Genomic DNA, 18,788 nt, shown 5'->3' on the forward strand with positions numbered 1-18,788 from the left:
GGATTGCGTAATCACTGATTTTTTAAACTTAAAATGCATGTCAACTTAGTCAAATAAAAAGAGCCTCTGACCTGACGAAGAAGGCAATATATGTTAAAAATTAGAATGCTTAAAAAAAAAAATCCCCTTCCTGTTTATTCCAGACTCTCCTTCCGTGTAGAGAGCGGCTCACGAAAATTCAGCTGCGGCTCCATCTGCTGGACGCGCCGCGCCACTGCAAGGCCCTGCCCGGGGATGAGAGGCGTCGCCGGTGACGAAGGCCTGGACAGGCTCCCGCACCAAGGTAGTGTTCACAGGCAGATCTGCTTATCTAAAAAGAGACTAAACTGATCCTCTGCAAGAAACCAGACAACTACATCCGTTTTGAGGAGCCCTCGGGCCTAAATGTATTGGCGTGCGGTATCTAGGTGTTCTCTTAGGAAAACCTGGGGCTTCAGGGAAAAGAGGAGGCATAATTCATTTCATTACACCCCCACCTCTTTCAGGTGCAGGGCTGAAAACTAAAACTGTATTTTTCCTCAAGACACACAGGGAAGTATCAGGAACAGAAGTCAAAATGTATTTGTTCTCCCGAATTTTGCTGAATGGAAAGAATTTCAAAGGTGAAGAGGGTGACAGGCATAAAATTAATCTGGGAGTGGGGACGCGTTATAATGTGGCCTGGCTGGGGTTTCATATACGGTCACTGAGCCCCATATTATTTTCCAAACTCTTGAGTCAGTTCTGATTTACTTGAAGATTTTCCTATTGAGGAGACTTCAGGCCCCTTTCACCCAAAAGTCTAAACCCATTTGCAAATGCATTTGTATACACACTTCTGCACAAACCTGCATTCACCATTGTTGCAAACTTTGTTAAAGGCCATAATCAGAAACTGCTTGGAAGTCTGATAGAAAGCAGTTTTAGAGCAGAATTACTGTTGGTCCACCCATCTGGAAAAACATGGTATCACCGATAGGAAACATTTCTAATGGAAAAATGTTAGCACATACACTTGTGACCCTCCTGAGATGGATAATAACTTTGTAGCAAAAATGGAATTTTTGTGTTCTGGGATAAGTTTATAATGGTTTTCCTGAAAGCTTCACCAACAATATCGTCATTGGGAACGTCACTGGTTATACAGTCCTTGGGGTGAATGTCATGTGACTTCCACAGTCAGTCTGTTTTTTAATGATATCCTTTGGTATTTCGATAACTAAGCCCTCATGGATGAAACTTACCTGATTCTACTGCCACAGTGAGTAGTTTCATGGAGAAAATGTTTACCCTCCACATGGGTACTTGAAGAAGATACACAATTAAGAAAACATGAGAAAGAAAATAAAAACCCATTGCAATGATGAGTGGGTGGACTGTATCAGAGAACTAGCAAACTGAGTATATTTTCTGTTTTGAATGGCCACATATATAAACCACCTGTCACTTTCTTACCAGACCTCCCAAGAGTATTCATTTAGCACTATTTCTGGTGACCCTAATATAAAAAGCCTGCCCATTCCCTGAGCAGTAGGGCCCGGGGTTCAAATATTTAGTTTTTGGAAAAAAAGCAAGGGAAAATTTTTACAGAGATGACCTCTCCCTTGACTTTCAGTCTATTCTAAATTGGGCTCTTGAGAGAATGTGACCAATCTCTCAAGAATATGAAACAGATTGAACTTGGTAGAAATTTCTGTCTGGGCCCTACAGTTAGGTAAGTGTGTCTCTCCTGTTCAGAATCCTAACTTCAGAGAGGAACTGCCTTGACACTGTCAATTAAACTCATTTTTTTGTTCTCTCAGAATAGATCAGTCCTCCTCTTTGCCCATCCTGCAAAATGTCAGACTAACACCTCATAAGTGGGTATTGGCTTTCTGGTCACTTCCTCTGAGACTTCCTTGACCCCCAGGGGAAGAGAGGGTTCTGATGAGTTCCCAGAACCTCATGGTTCCTCATCATAGCTCTGTAATATTATATTGTCACTGCTTATCTGTCTCCCATACTAGACTCTGACATCCTATGAAAACAGGGCCACGGTTATCATTCTGTTCATTTTCTTCTTTTTTTTTTTAAATTTTTAAAAAAAATATTTTATTTATTTGACAGAGAGAAATCACAACTAGGCAGAGAGGCAGGCAGAGAGAGGAGGGAGCAGGCTCCCCGCGGAGCAGAGAGCCCAATGCGGGGCTCAATCCCAGGACCCTGGGATCATGACCTGAGCCGAAGGCAGAGGCTTTAACCCACTAAGCCACCCAGGCGCCCCTCATTCTGTTCATTTTCCATCCTTAGTACCTAATTAGTGCCTCAGATCAAGCAGCTGTTAGGTAGGAACTCAACACACGGAGGTGGGAGGGAAAGGTTTTTCTGAGGGAGGAACCGACATGAACACATACGTAGATACAGACCTGGCAGAGTGCCTAGGAGCATAACTGTGGTTCGGCTGAAGCTTGATGGGGACTGACAGGAGAGACAGAAAGCATGGTTGTGAATATTGTGAATTTTAATTTAAGGCAGTGGTCATGGGAAGATGAAATAGCTGCAAATGTTGAAATTTCTGGTGTATTGTGTATCGGGTAAGTGCTTTGCATATTTTCATCAAAAACATGGAGCCTTGGATCTAGCCCAGTCCACTTGTGGAATATCACTTAATTGGCAAAACCAACCTCCATGGCTAAACCACTCAGTTAAACACTCATTTTCTGTCAGAAAAAGTTTAGCTTCGTTTTCTAATTTAAAACACTATAGGGGCGCCTGGGTGGCTCAGTGGATTAAGCCGCTGCCTTCGGCTCAGGTCATGATCTCAGGGTCCTGGGATCGAGCCCCACATCGGGCTCTCTGCTCCGCAGGGAGCCTGCTTCCTCCTCTCTCTCTGCCTGCCTGTCTGTCTCCTTGTGATCTCTCTCTCTGTCAAATAAATAAATAAAATCTTTAAAAAAAAAAAAAAAAAAAAAAAACACTATATTCCAGGGCGCCTGGGTGGTATAGTTAGTTGAGCAGCCAACTCTTGGTTTTGGCTCAGGTTGTAATCTCAAGGTTGTGGGATTGAGCCTTGCATCAGGCTCAGCGCTCAGCACGGAGTTCTGCTTGAGATTTCTCTCCCTCTATTCCTCCCCGTGCGCAACTCTAAAATACATAAATAAATCGTACCCAAAAAATTTCATTTTTTTTTAAGATTTTATTTATTTGACAGAGAGAGAGACCACACGTAGGCAGAGAGAGATGGGGGGAAGCAGGCTTCCCGCTGAGCAGAGAGCCCGACGCGGGACTCGATTCCAGGACCCTGAGATCATGACCCAAGCCGAAGGCAGAGGCCCAACCCACTGAGCCACCCAGGCGCCCAGTACAAAAAAAATTTTGAATGCTATATTCCGACAAGGCCTTCCACCACCTCATTTGTGACTTCTAATTCAAAAGTAGCCATTGTTCGCAGCCCAGAGGTTTGCCAGTATTTGTCCAGGGTGTGCTGCCCTATCAGTGTTTCTTATGTGGCTCTCAAGAAGTTCTCCCTCAAGTATAGTGCATTCTCAGACGGTGCCTTCTTTGGGGGACAAAGCACAATTCAGATGGCTTAGGGGTTGCTTTGTGTTGAGAAGGGCCCAAGCAATTGGGAAAGGGGAGGTAGAAAAAAAGAAATCAGCTCAATGCCAGCCATTCCCAGGCAGATCACTCTCAGGAGAGGGTACATTTTGTAGTTCAGAATCTGGAAATTGACCTTAATACTATACTGTCTACAGTATATATAGTTGGTTCTTGAACAAGGCAGGGTTAGGAGCACCGACTCCCCCATGCCATTGAAAATCCATTTATAATTTTTAAACTTCCCCAAAACTTAACTAATAGCCCACCGTTGACCAGAAGCCTTACTGATAACAGAGCATTGACTATATTTGATATATGATAACATACATATTTTGTATGTTATATGAATTATGTACTGTATTCTGATAGTATAGGTAGCTAGAGAAAAAAGTATTATTAAGAAAACATAAGTGGGTTAAAGCCTCAGCCTTCGGCTCAGGTCATGATCCCAGGGTCCTGGGATCGAGTCCCACATCGGGCTCTCTGCTCAGCAGGGAGCCTGCTTCCTCCTCTCTCTCTGCCTGCCTCTCTGCCTACTTGTGATCTCTGTCTGTCAAATAAATAAATAAAATCTTAAAAAAAAAAAAAAGAAAACATAAGAAAGGGCAAATACATTTACAGTACTGTACTGAGACAGAATTCACAGGTCAGTGGATCTGTGCAGTTCAAACCCATGTTATTCAAGGATCAACAAACCCCAGATTGAAAGCTGTGGTTTTAAAGAACCTGGATTTTATCCTACAGACCTCTGGTCTCAAGAGTGGAGTATTCAAGGTACAGAGAGAAAATATTACAGATTCTATTTATACTTTTTTTATGCCTTCCTCTTAAACTTTCTATATTGGTAGATGCTTATGCTTTAAGGTAGAAATATAATTTTAAAATAAATTACATGTGTGTCGGGACGCCTGGGTGGCTCAGTTGGTTAAGCGGCTGCCTTCAGCTCAGGTCATGATCCCAGCGTCCTGGGATCGAGTCCCGCATTGGGCTCCTTGCTCAGATGGGAGCCTGCTTCTCCCTCTGCCTCTGCCTGCCACTGTGTCTGCCTGTGCTCACTCTCTCTCTCTCTCTCTCTCTCTCTGACAAATAAATAAATAAAATCTTAAAAAAAATTATTAAAAAAAAATAAATTACATGTGTGTCTATAAGAGGATATGTAAGCATTAGTTTACTGATAAGTGCATTCAATCAAAAAAAATCTGAGGACCACTTTTAAATTCAGTGGAGAAACACTGAAAGTTTTTGAGTAAGAGGGTGAAAGTGAGCATAGTCATTGACTGTAGGTCATAGGAAGGGACCGTACCAAGCATAGAGGTGGATCCACAAAAGTACCACCCCTGCCATTGGAGAGCTGGCAGACAGGAAAATCAAATAACACTAGTGAGTAATAGCAGTGAATAGCGTATCATTAATTAAAGGAAGGCCAATGAGGAAGAAATTTTAAAGAATATGGAGAGAGCAATTTTTTTTTAAAGATTTTATTTAATTTGACAGAGATCACAGGAGGCAGAGAGGCAGGCAGAGAGAGAGGAGGAAGCAGGCTCCCCGCTGAGCAGAGAGCCTGATGTGGGGGCTTGATCCTAGGACCCTGGGACTATGACCCCAGCCGAAGGCAGAGGCTTTAACCCACTGAGCCACCCAGGCGCCCCCGAACAATTGTTTTTTATTCTGTTTTTAAACGTGCATTTCCTGCAGAAAGAACTGAACTTTCAGCAAGGCCCTAAATGGTGATGGCCTCCCCACACTATTTTTTTTTTTTCCCCCCCACACTATTTTTATTTCAAATTCCAAGCATTCTGTTTGGTCATGTTCCCTCTTCTCCATCCTTAACCACCAAGTTTATGTTTTTTGTTTTTTGTTTTTTTTTTTTTTCTGATTTGGGGGGCCACATCCTTAATTTCTCAGAAGAATAAATACCTAAAAATGTAAGAGTTTCTTATTAAGAAGGATTTATGTCTATAGTCCTGATCTTTCAGAAACTATCAACGGTATCATGGTTAAAATGTCCAGGATAAAAGAAGTCAGAGAAGTAATTTCCGTAGCTTCCCTATTTCTACTATACCCCAAATTTCCCAGAGGGAGGGATTTTAAAAAGTTCCCAAAGAACAGCATAATAAGGCATAATAATACCTTTGAGTTGTGTATAACAGATTCAATCTCAAAGGATTTTCGTGATCTTATCCTTGCATTCCCACCAGCTATGTGTCCATTGAGTGTAAGGGCTATAATAAAGTTCAAGAGGCATTCCCAGACTCTGCTGCACAGGACCTCAGGCCTCCTGACAGACACTGTTGGAAAGAACCCTGGAGTGTCCACCTCAATGCTTACTCAGATCCCGCTGTCCTCACAATAATACCTCAGGCATGATTTTAGCCGTTGAGCAAAAGAAAAAACAAAACTTGGAGAATATAAGTACACTTGCCAAGTGCACAATTACCAGGTGGCAGAACTGGAATTCAACCCAGGTTTGCCTTACTCAGAACCTGTTTCAGTACCTTGGAGGCAACTGATGGTTTTTGCCGGGACAGTTGCAATACGGTGGTAGAGGTAGCAGACAGGTTACACAGTGTTTAGTCACATTACTCATCAAATATTTGTTGAGGAAGGTGGGAATTATGGCTCTGGCAAATCCTCTCCCTTAAAAAGCCATTACAAAGCTGGAAAAAATGGATGAAAACAACCATTTTTGGCACTGTAGAGATAGATCAAAGGTATGTACCAATATGAGGAATGTTTATGCTTGAAGAACTGCTAAAACTCGGTACCAACAGTGGGAATCTGTGGCACCCTTGCCTGGGGATGCTCCCATTTTCCAGCCCTGCACTCAGCCCAGTCACCTGGAGATTTTCCCGAGGTGGGGAGATGCCATAGGACTGGCAGCTTTGCTGCCACAGCCAAAGAGGACTCGCTTGACTTGGAGCAGGAGCAGGCCAATGGTTCTACTACCCTGAGGTTATAGTTGTGGTGGAGCGAGTGTGTTCTTGGATGATATTGTACACATTTACAACTGAGAACAGAGGGACCAAGATCACCACATACTCCTAGCTGACCTTGAAGATTAATGCATAGAGGAACTGTGAAAGGGACCAATGGAAAGTAAAAAGTAAAAACCTGAACTTTGAATGTGCTCCCCTACTCCCCCACAAATTCATTATCAGAGGACGGAAGCCTTTTGGTTTGAGGTGTTTGAGCATAATTTCCATCCCGTGATTGGCTGGCCATGGGGTTAATTAGACAAAGAGGTGACCCCTATGAAGCCAGACAAAAATAAAAACAAGAAAAAAGCAGATAGGAGCAGCCACACATTTCTGGGAGACATATTTCATAGGTTTAACCTAGGCAAATTACTAAATGCATGACACAAAAGACAGCCTTAAGAGAGAAAATCAGGATCAAGTTGCTACAATATATTATTTTAAAAATCCAGTTTTCAGTAAAATATGCAAAGAGGTAGGAAAGTATGACTCATTGTCAGGAAAGGCAGAAGTTAATAGAATCTATTTCTGAGTGTCTCCAGAAGTTGGATTTAGCAGGCAAAGACATCAAAGCAGTTATTATAAGTATGTTCAAAGAACTAAAAGAAATCATGTTTAAAGAATCAAAAGAAGTAGAACAATAGGGGCACCTGGGTGGCTCAGTCAGTAAGCATCTGCCTTTGGCTCAGGTCATGATCCTGGGTCCTGGGATTGAGTCCCATATCAGGCTCCCCGCTCAGTGGGAAGCCTGCTTCTCCCTCTCCTACTCCACTCCCCCTATTTGTGTTCTCTCTCTCTGTCAAATAAATAAATAAAATCTTAAAAAAAAAGAGGTAGGACAATAATGAATCAATAAAGATGCATAATAAGGAAACTATTAAGAATTTTTTAATGTAATTTCTAGAAGAGAAAATAAGCAATAGCTGAGATTAAAAATTTACTAGAAGGGCTCAGAAGCAGATTCAAGATGGCAGAAGAAAAGAATCAGTGAACTAGAAAAGAGGTCAACAGGAATTATCCACTGAAGAAGAGAAAGAATAAAAACTGAAGAAAATGAATAGAGCCTCAGAGACTTGTGAGAAAACATTGGGGGTAAAGGTGGCACCTGGGTGGCGCAGTCAGTTAACATTCAATTCTTGGTTTTGGTTCAGGTCATGATCTCAGGGTCATGAGACTGAGCCCCACCTTGGACTCTGCCCTCAGTCAGGAGACTCTTTATGACTTTCCCCCTTCCTCTACCCTTCCCCTCACATGTGCATGCTGTCTCTCTCCCAAATAAATAAATCTTTAAAATAATAACAACAACATATGTGTAAAGGGAGAAGAAATAAAGGGTTGGGAAAATTTTGAAGAAATAATGCCCTCAAATTTACATATCCAAGTAGCTCAACTTACATATCCAAGTAGCTCAACAAACCCAATTAGGGGAACTATAAAGAGATCCACACCTAAATACAAGATACAAATTGTTTAAAGCCAACAACAAAAAGAAAATCTTAAAAAGCATCAAGAGAAAAACTACCACCATGTACAATGGAGCATCTATCTATAGATATGTCTATATACCACACACACACACACACACACACACACACACACACACACACACACACACAGACACTACTCATTTGAAACAACGGAGGCTGGAAGGCAGTGGAATTGCATATTCAAAGTGTGAAGAAGAGGACTATCACCCAAGAATTCTATATCCAACAAAAATTCCCAGATAAGAAAATCTGAGCAAGTTTGTCTGCCTCTAGTAGAGCTACCCTACGAGATATGCTAAAGGGGGTCCTTCGAGCTAATAGGAAAGGACACCAGATGGTAACTCAAATCCACAGGAGGAAATGAAAAGCACTGGATCTAGTAAATTTGTGGGTTAGTATAGAGACTCTATAAATATATATTTTCTTATTTCTTTCCAAAACTTCTTTAAAAGATAAGAAATTATATAAGGCAATAATTATAACACTATGTTGATGGGTTATAACATATGCATGTAATATATCTGATGATATATTGAACAACATATAATATAAATATATAAATATAAATGAATATAATAAATATAATACATAAATAATAAATGAATAAATAAATATAAATATATAATGAACAATATATAATATAAATATAACTAATATTATTATAAAGATATATGTGAGATATAATAATAGCACAAAGGAGGGCAAGAGAGAGTTATATTGGGACAGTTTCTATATTTTACTGAAATTAAGTTAGCATGAGTCTGAAACAGATAATATTAAATTAAGATGTGTATCATAATCTGTATAGTAACCATTAAGAAAATAACTAAAAATATATGTTTAAAAAATCTACATAAGAACTAAGCGGCACACTAAAAATATCCAACACAGGGGTGCCTGGGTGGCTCAGTGGGTTAAAGCCTCTGCCTTCGGCTCAGGTCATGATCCCAGAGTCCTGGGATCGAGCCCCACATCGGGCTCTCTGCCCTGCAGGGAGCCTGCTTCCTCCTCTCTCTCTGCCTGTCTCTCTGCCTAGTTGTGATTTCTGTCTGTTAAATAAATAAAATATAAAAAAAAAAAATAAAAAATAAAAAAATAAAAATATCCAACACAAAAAGTGGCAGTCAAGGAGGAAGAGAGGTGGGGCGCCTGGGTGGCTCAGTGGTTAAGCCTCTGCCTTCGGCTCAGGTCATGATCTCAGGATCCTGGGATCCTGGGATCGAGCCCCACATCCGGCTCTCTGCTCACCAGGGTGCCTGCTTCCCCGCCTCTCTCTCTGCCTGCCTCTCTGCCTACTTGTGATCTCTCTCTCTCTGTCAAATAAATGAATAAAATCTTTAAAAAAAAAAAAGGCTACTGGAGACAAAGAGGAACGTTTAATAATGATTAAGAGATCAATATATCAGGAAGATATAACAATTATCCATATGTATATAACAGATCTGCAAAATACATGAAAGAAAAACAGGAGACGGGAGACTTCGATGCTCTACTCTCAATTATGGATGGAACAACTACACAGAAAATCAATGAGGATCTCAGAGACTTGAACAGCACTATCAATGAACTTGGCCTGTCATCTGTAGAGCTCTGATTGACAACTGCAGAATAGACAGCCTATCAAGCACACAATGAACATTCTCCAGAATAGATCATGTGTTAGGACACAAAATAAGTGTTCAATAAATTTAAGTAATTCAAATTTTAGAAATTCAAATCACACAAACTATGTTCTCTGAGTACAGTAGAATTAAATTAGAAATCAACAACAGAGAGAAATATGGGAAATCCCAAAATATTTGGAAATTAAGCAGATTTCTAAATAGTCCGTGGGTTGAAGATACCACCAGGGAAACTTAAAAATATTTTGAACTGAGTAAAAGTGAAAATGCAACATACCAAAATTTATGGAATTCAGCTAAGAAATGCTTTGAGGGAGACCTATGTCAGAAACGTTCAAATCGATAGCCTAAATTCCTACCTCAAGAAAGTAAAAAATTAAGAAGAAAAAAAAGAAAGTAATAAATAAGAAAAGCAACTAAACCCAAGGCAAGCAGAAAAGGGGAAATAAAGGTTAGAGCAGAAATCAATAAAATAAAAAACAGGAAAACATGGGGTGCCTGGGTGGCTCAGTGGGTTAAAGCCTCTGCCTTCAGCTCAGGTCATGATTCCGAACCCTGCATCGGGCTCTCTGCTCAGCAGGGAGCCTGCTTCCTCCTCTGTCTCTGTCTGCTTCTCTGCCTACTTGTGATCTCTGTCTGTCAAATAGATAAATAAAATCTTAAAAAAAAAAACCAAACAGGAAAACAATATAAAAAATAAATGAGCCAATGGGCGCCTGGGTGGCTCAGTGGTTTAAGCCGCTGCCTTCGGCTCAGGTCATGATCTCAGGGTCCTGGGATCGAGTCCCACGTCGGGCTCTCTGCACTGAAGGGAGCCTGCTTCCCTCTCACTCTCTCTGCCTGCCTCTCTGCCTACTTGTGATCTCTCTCTGTCAAAATTAATAAATAAAATCTTTAAAAAAAAAAAAATAAATGAGCCAAAAGTTGGTTCTTTGAAAAGAGCAACAAGGTATGTTGCTTTTTGCAAACTTTTAGGTAGATTTACCAAGGAAAAAGGGAGAGAGGAGACAAAAATTACCAATATCTGGAGTGAAAAACATCAGTGTCTACCCTTTAAGAATTAAAATTTTGTAAGGGTATATTATGAACAATTTTATACCAAAAAGACAATTTAATGAATTGGAAAAATTCCTAGGAAGACAAAAATTACCAATACCAATTCAAAACAAAGAGAAAATCTGAATCAAGTAAAAAAAAAAATGAATTAATATTCTAAAGTCTTTCCACAGGAAGAGCCCAATCCCAGATGGTTTCACTTGTGAATCCTATTAAAGGTTTAAAAAGGAAATAATACCAACACTTTACAATTTCAGAAAATAGAGTAAGGAATACTTCCCAGTTCATTTTATAAGGCTAGTATTATCCTGATACCAAAGCCAAAGTCTAGAAGAAAACTGCACTTCAATATACTTTATGAATATTGATGGAAAAATCCTCAACAAAATACTAGCAAACTGAATCCAACAACATATGAAAAGGATTATGTACCATTGCCAAATAGGACTTACCCCAGGAATTCACTGTTGGTGGAAAAATCCCAAGGTCAATGAATGTAATACATCATATTAATAGGATAAAGGACAAAACCCACATGATCATCTTAATACACGAAGAAAAAATATTTGACAAAATCCAACCCATTCATGATAAAAAGTCTCACAAACTAGGAATAGTAGAAGGGAATTTCCTCAATCTGATAAAGGACATCTACCAAAACCCACGGTTAGCATCCTGTGTCCATCAGCTGATGCATTACTAAGCAAAATATGCTATATTCAGGGTGCCTGGGTGGCTCACTAGGTTGAGCCTCTGCCTTTGGCTCAGGTCATGATCTCAGGGTCCTGGGATCGAGTCCCGTATTGGGCTCTCTGTTCAGCGGGGAGCCTGCTTACCCCTCTCTCTCTGCCTGCCTCTCTGCCTACTTGTGATCTCTTTCTGTCAAGTAAATACATAAATCATCTTTTAAAAATATGCTATATTCATATAGTGGAATATTGTTCAGCAATAAGAATGAATGTAATACTGATACATCTGCAACGTGAATTAACATCAAATACATGTTGAGGAAAAAAAAGACAGATGCAAAAGCATATATATATATATATGATTCTACTGATATGAAGTGTCCAGAAAAGGAAAATTTATAGAGATGGAAATTTATACAGATGGAAAACAGATCTGTGGTTACATTGGGTAGAGAGCAAGCTTGACTGGGCTGTATGTCCATGATGGGCTGGCAGCTGATGAAGGAAATGATGGCAGCCATCACAAAGATAGCTACCATAGATGGGAAGCCATGAGAAGACTTCAAGTAGAGAAGTGTTATGATCTGACTTTTTAACAGGATCATTCTGGTTGCTGTGCCAGGAGAAGATAAGAGATAGTCAGAAGGAGCAGAAGAGGCAGGGACCATGGCACTGGTCCAAAGTGGCTATAATGGAGAGAGTGGAAACTGGCCATTCCATAGATGTATTTTAAAGGTAGAGCAGTTAGGATTTGCTGATAGATTGATGGGAGTGATAGAAAAACAAGAGCCAATGACAACTCCCAGTTTGAGGCCCAGGCGGCTGGAAGAATGGAGCTGCCATTATCTGAGATGTTGGGGAAGAGCATGTTTAGGCAGAAAGATAAGGAGGTTAGGTTTAGGAATCTACCAGATATCCAAGCAGCGAAGTCCCACAGGCGGTTGGATATACAGGTCTGGAATTCTAGAAAGCATTTCAAGTTGGAGACATATGTGTGTATCAGTGTATGGAGAGTATATAAACCAAGAGACTGGATGAGATCAACAAAGGAGCTGGTGGACGGGAATGAGACCTTGAGCCCCTGACATTAAAAGAGTTTAGGAGAACCAACAGGAAATAACAGTGGAGACTGAGAAAGGGCAATGAGGAAGAAAACCAGAAGAGTCCTGGAAGCCTAGCGAAGAAAGTGAAGTGCTAGGGCCTGGGTGGCTCAGTGGGTTAAAGTCTCTGCCTTCTGCTTGGGTCGTGATCTCGGGATCCTGGGATTGAGCCCTCCATCGGGCTCTCTGCTCAGCGGGGAGCCTGCTTACCCCTCTCTCTCTGACTGCTTCTCTGCCTCCTTGTGATCTCTCTCTCTCTCTCTCTGTCAAATAAAGAAATAAAATCTTTAAAAAAAAGAAAGTGAAGTGCTTCCCAGTGATCAGCAGTGTCAAATGATGCCGATAGGTTCAAGAAGATGAGAACTTGAGAACTGACTGTTGGATTTGGGGATGTGGAGGTCATGGACAACCTTGACAAGAGCAGTGTTGGAGAAGAGGTGAGGATTAAAGGCTGATTCTGGTGGGTTCAAGGAATGGGGGGAAAGAAACTAGAGGCAGTGATTGTAGATATTTCTTTGCTTTCAAGATGAGGAGAAAAATGGGATACTAGCCACAGGCAGAAGTGAAATCAAGGGAGGCTGTTTTGGAGATGGAAGAACATGTCTTTATACTAAAAGAAAGCAATGAATAGAGGGGAAATTGATGCAGGAGACAGAAAAGAGAGTCAGTAGACTACTACCCTTGGCAGAGATGGGACATAATACCCAAGTGGAAAGAGGCCTTGTATAAAAGCATGGACAGGTTGGTAGCTAGAAGACAGGCTAGAAAATGTGGGTTAAATTACAAACAGGTGTATTGTTAAGAAAAGTCATCCCAAATAGGCAAACAGGATTACTGGGTATCTTTTTAGTGAAGAGCTGTGCTCGGGGAGCAGGACCCCTGGGGATTACCTGATTTTAGTGGGGCACATATCTTTGCTTCACTTTCTATTTACTATTTTTTTAAAAAAGATTTTATTTATTTATTTATTTGTTTGACAGAGAGGGAACGCAAGCAGAGAGAGAAGCAGAAGCAGGCTTCAACACAAGCAGAGAGAGGGAGAAGCAGGCTTCCTGCTGAGCAGAGAGCCTGTTGCGGGCCTTGATCCTAGGACCCTGAGATCAGGCCTGAGTCGAAGGCAGAGGCTTAACCCACTGAGCTACCCAGGCGCCCTTCTATTTACTACCAATGAGGATATTTTGCAATTCTGTTTCTACAGAAAACTCATAACAATGCAAACAATTCTTGTGTGACAGAAATGCAAATTACTTCTGTGGAAAAGAGAACCTCATAGGTTCTGGGGTTTGGTTTTGTTTTGTGTTTTGCCTTGTTGGGCATTAACCACTTTTGCATCTAACCTAGCAGTCTTATTCTAATATTTATAAACACGTTTCCTGTTAAATATATCAACTCCTGTTCCTCAAATGTCCTTTGTATCAGCTTTATCTTTTTTTGGTTTCTTGGTTAATAAATCATAGCCATATGTTTATTCTATATTTGTATGAGTCATAGTCTTAAATTTTTATTTTAACAGTTGATGGGGGCTTGTGGACAGTCTCTTCTGATTGCATCTATTTTCTCAGGATGCAAAGTTGTGAATTGAGAGTGGGAATGGGGAGGAAATTTGGGGGGTTTGAGGATTGTGAAGAAGATAGCGAAAGACTCTTTGGAGAGTGGGAAGGTGAAGAGACTAAGGGAAACACGCTATGACTGCTGTAAGGCCCACTGGAGGTTCGTAGCCATGAATTTTAAAGGGCTCTGTCAGCATGCCACAGCCATGCCCACAGGCATGGGGTAGGCTGGGTTAGATTTAATCAGGTTTGAGGTTTTGCTAAGTGAACACAACAAAGAAAATGGAGCAAAGGAGTTGCAGGTGTAAGCAAGAGTATAATTATAGTGATGGACCATAAAAGGAGAGATGGGAGGACACAAGGGGATAAAGGACAGTAAAAAGGCGGAAGGGTCAATGGCTTGTCAGTCCCACTAAAGAAGCATTGCTGGAACTGGTGTTCTCTTGCTGGAAAAGTGGAGGTGGGAGTTGGATACTGGAATGCTTAAAATTGAATTCGTGATGGGGGGGCAGTATGTGGGGGTGGGGATGCTTATTAGAGATAAGTGGTTGGGAGGATGGAAAGTAAAGCACAGGTGTGAATAAAAGGGAAGAGATACAGGGTAGTAACTCAAGCGGGAAATGACACTATGGTGGTTTAGTCCTAATCTGTGTAGACAAAGAGTGAAGGGTCAAGAAAAGGGGTTAATTTATAAAGCAAGATCCTAGGGGCTGTGAGCAGGAATAAAAACTAGGGCACAAGTGCATGGGATTAGAATTAATAACATTGGAGGGGACCTTAATGAGATAAGAGAGCAGGTAATATCAGGAACAGAAAAGAAACAGACATTTTGTTGAGGATAGGGTCAAAGCTGTTGGAGCTCGGGTTAGATCCCTTAATCCTCTCACTAAATTAGGAATCTAGGTTATCTCTATAAGTGGACAGGTAAGAGTAGATTAGGAGTTTAAAGATATAGAAGAGAATGGGAGCAGCTGGTAAGCCTTGGGAAATGAGTAAAAGAGATGGGTGAAAGAAATCATACAGTAGTGTGGGGCAGAGAAGGATATGAGAAGCTGAAGTCTTTGAGGAAGCTGAGAGATTATCTGAATTTCCTGTGTCTCTGTAAATGTGGAAAACACAATAATCTACTTATATGGGTTAATGTATATAATTTACATAGGCTACAAGGTCGATCACATAGAAATTTTACTAGTGTTTGTCATGACAAGCCCTAACAATGGTGCCTTTAAGTTCCTCTTGAGCTTCAGATCCCCAAACTCACTTACTTTTTTTTTTGAAAGATTTTATTTATTTATTTGACAGAGAGATCACAAGTAGGCAGAGAGGCAGGCAGAGAGAGAGGGGGAAGCAGGCTTCCTGTTGAGCAGAGAGCCCGATGTGGGACTCGATCCCAGGACCCTGAGATCATGACCTGAGCTGAAGGCAGCAGCTTAAACCACTGAGCCACCCAGGTGCCCCAACTCACTACTTACTTAACTGGCCCTTGCAATTTGTGTGTTCTGAAGGTTTTCCAGAACTCTCTACTGGAAAGCCAAAATCAATCTTACTTTAGCCTTATATCAAGAAAATAAACAGAAGTAACCCCCACCTCCTCTGGTATTTCCTATCACGATTATCAGCCAAGGCTCCAGAGAGAAAACTCAAAGCCTTTCCATGTCTCTCACTCCCCCTGATCCAATTAGACACCAGTTTCTACCCTGGGAAAACCTCTCAAACCTTGCTCCTCCTATTAGGATTGCTCACAAACTGTCCAGAATCTTAGGAGGTTTACGGATTCTAAACTGGAACATGGGGGAATGAGGCACAGTGGCCGTGCTCCCCCTCCAGGCCTAAAAGGAACCAGCTCTCCCAGGCCAGGTTCACACACAGGCTTGGATGTCTAGGCTCTAATGGGCTTCCGGTCTCCAGTTCCAGTTTATGCAGGAACACAATCTGTGGTCCCACATCAGTCCTTGGGGCCTAGTTTTGTTTTATTTTACTTTTATTTTATTTATTATTTTAAATATTTTATTTATTTGTCAGAGAGGGAGAGAATAAGCAGGGGGAGCAGCAGGCAGAGGGAGAAGCAGGCTCCCTGCTGAGCAGGGAGCCTCACACAGGACTGCATTCCAGGACCCCGGGATCATGACCTGAGCTGAAGGCAGATGCTTGACAGACTGAGCCACCCAGGCATCTGGAGACCTTGTGTTTCTTGTTCTTGTTGTTGTTGTTGTTTTAAGATTTTATTTATTTATTTGACAGAGATCACAAGTAGGCAGAGAGGCAGGCAGAGAGAGAGGAGGAAGCAGGCTCCCCACTTGAGCAGAGAGCCCGATGCGGGGCTCGATCCCAGGACCCTGAGATCATGACCTGAGACAAAGGCAGAGGCTTTAACCCACTGAGCCACCCAGGCGCCCTTGGAGGCTTTGTTTTAACTCTATCACTTACTAGACTGCTTTCCTCAAGGTGATTTTGCTTGGGGTCTCAGTGTCCTTTTCTGCCACTGGGCTATTGTCAGGCACTTCTTGTCTACTCAGACTGGATTCTCTAATAAATACAGAGATTTGAGGATCCAGGGGTGCCTGGCTGGCTCAGTTGGTGGAGCGTGCAGTTATTGATCTCAGGGCTGTGAGTTTGAGCTCCATGTTGCATGCAGAGAGTACTTAAAAATAAAATCTTAAAAAATGTTTTCTTTGAGAATCTGGGTTGGAAGTTTTGGTCCCTTCCTACTGTGAGATCCTTCTGCATACTGGTTCACTCCCTACCTCAGCTCCCCACTTGGATGCCTGATAGGCATTTCACACTCATTTTGTCCAAAGCAAGCCCTGGTCTTCCTCTCCTCATCACCCTTGAACCTGCTCCTCCCAAAGTGTTCCTCATCTTAGTATCTACTCTGTTTTTCCAGTTGTTCAGTCCCAAACCCTTGGAGACATTCTTGATTCTTTTTCTGACAACCCACATTTAATCCATCAGAAACTCCTCTCCTATTCAGAATCTGGCCACTTCTCACCATCTCCTCTGTTTCCATCCTGGGCTCCTGCCCGGATTACTATTGGGCCACTAAACTGGTCGCCTGCTTCCATTTTTGCCTTCCTATAGTCTATCCTAAGCACAGAGGCCAGAGAGACCGTGTTAAAACAAAGGTCTTATCATGCCATGACTTGCTTAGAACCCTCCCACAACTTCTAGTCTCACTCAGAGAAAAAGCCAAGTTCTTCTCATGGCCTCTTAGGACCTACACAGTCTGGGCCCCACTCTGTCTGTGACTTTATCCTCTATTGCTTTTTTTCCCCTCACTCACACTGCTTCAGCCATTCCCTTGGCCTACACAGCTCTTCTCCGAACCTATGTGGCTCAGTTCTTCCTCCAAATGGGAGAGACTGTTGCCACGTAGAATAGCACTCCTCATTACTCTCTAGACTTCTCACTTGGCTTTATTTTTCTACCACCACTGTGTCTCATCCCCAAAGGCAATATGTACTCCATGAGGGGCTTTATCTTGTCCTCTTCTTCTAGTACATACTAGAGACCAAATAGATATTTACTGAAGAAAAGAAAGAATAATGTAATTTTGTATTTCTAGATGATCTTTATGTTTTCAGAGCACTATATAAAATGACTGCATTATACAATGAATCTTTAGAGGCTATCCAGTCAGTTATGCTATAACTAGTACCCAGATCTCCCAAATCCCAGTCCAGTGATCTATTTAGAAGGCAGGTTCCAGAACAGGTATTATGCTCACACTGCAGATGGGGAAATTAGCTCAGTCAAAATACAGCTAGGCATCTTGCCAAAGGCCATGCTGTTTAATTACACTAGAAACCAGAATTCCCAGTTTCTAGTAGTTGTAATGGCTCTGAGAGTTTACACTCTTGTCACTGAGGGGGTCATTAAAGTCCTTACTTCAATATCTTCTTATTCCAGTCTTTACTTTCCTAACCACCAACACACACACACACACACACAAACACACACACACACACACACACACACACACACACACACACCTCTCCTGCCCCTGCCTGGTCTTTCTTTGTTTTATTCTGTCCTTGTCTCTGAAGGTCAGAACAACCCTCTTGCTTCTTAGGTAAGTAACCACTACTTTCCCTGATACCTGGATTTCATCTTCTTTTGGCTTCCTTAACCATATGCTTGGAGTTAGGCTATGTCTTTGCTCAGGCCGCCTGTCGTAGCGAAGTACCGTAAACTGAATGGCTAACAAACAACAGAAATTTATTTCACAGTTGTGGTGGCTGGAAGTCCGAGTTCTACATGCCAACATGGCTGAATTCTGGGGAGGACCATTTTCTGGGTTACAGTCTGCCATTTTATTGTTGTGTCCTCACAGAACGAGAGAGCTCTCAAGGGCACTAATCCCATTCAGGAGGACTCCGCCTTATGACCTAATTACCTTCAAAAGCCCCACCTCCTATTTCCATCACAGTGGAGGTTAAGATTTCAGTATATGAATTTGGGGGCACACAAACATTCAGCCCATTGCAGGCTGTCTGAGCCCTGACCAGGGGCCTTGAACCACCCCCCAAGCCCCTAATGCAACTGAGCAAACTAGCACCGAGGGAACATGTTTCTTAGCTTGTTAGGTGACCTACATTCCAGGTTATTTTTTCCCTTGGAACAACTTTGGTTTACTGTCAGTCATTTCAGGCATAGTAAAGGGGAAGAGCATTCTGAATGTAAAATTTCTTTGTTTTGAGCACAAAGAATTCTTTCCTTCTCCTTTTCTTTTCCCACAATAACATGAACCGGGC

Source organism: Meles meles, chromosome 7 (assembly GCF_922984935.1).
Source record: "Meles meles chromosome 7, mMelMel3.1 paternal haplotype, whole genome shotgun sequence".
Classification (NCBI taxonomy): Eukaryota; Metazoa; Chordata; class Mammalia; order Carnivora; family Mustelidae; genus Meles; species Meles meles.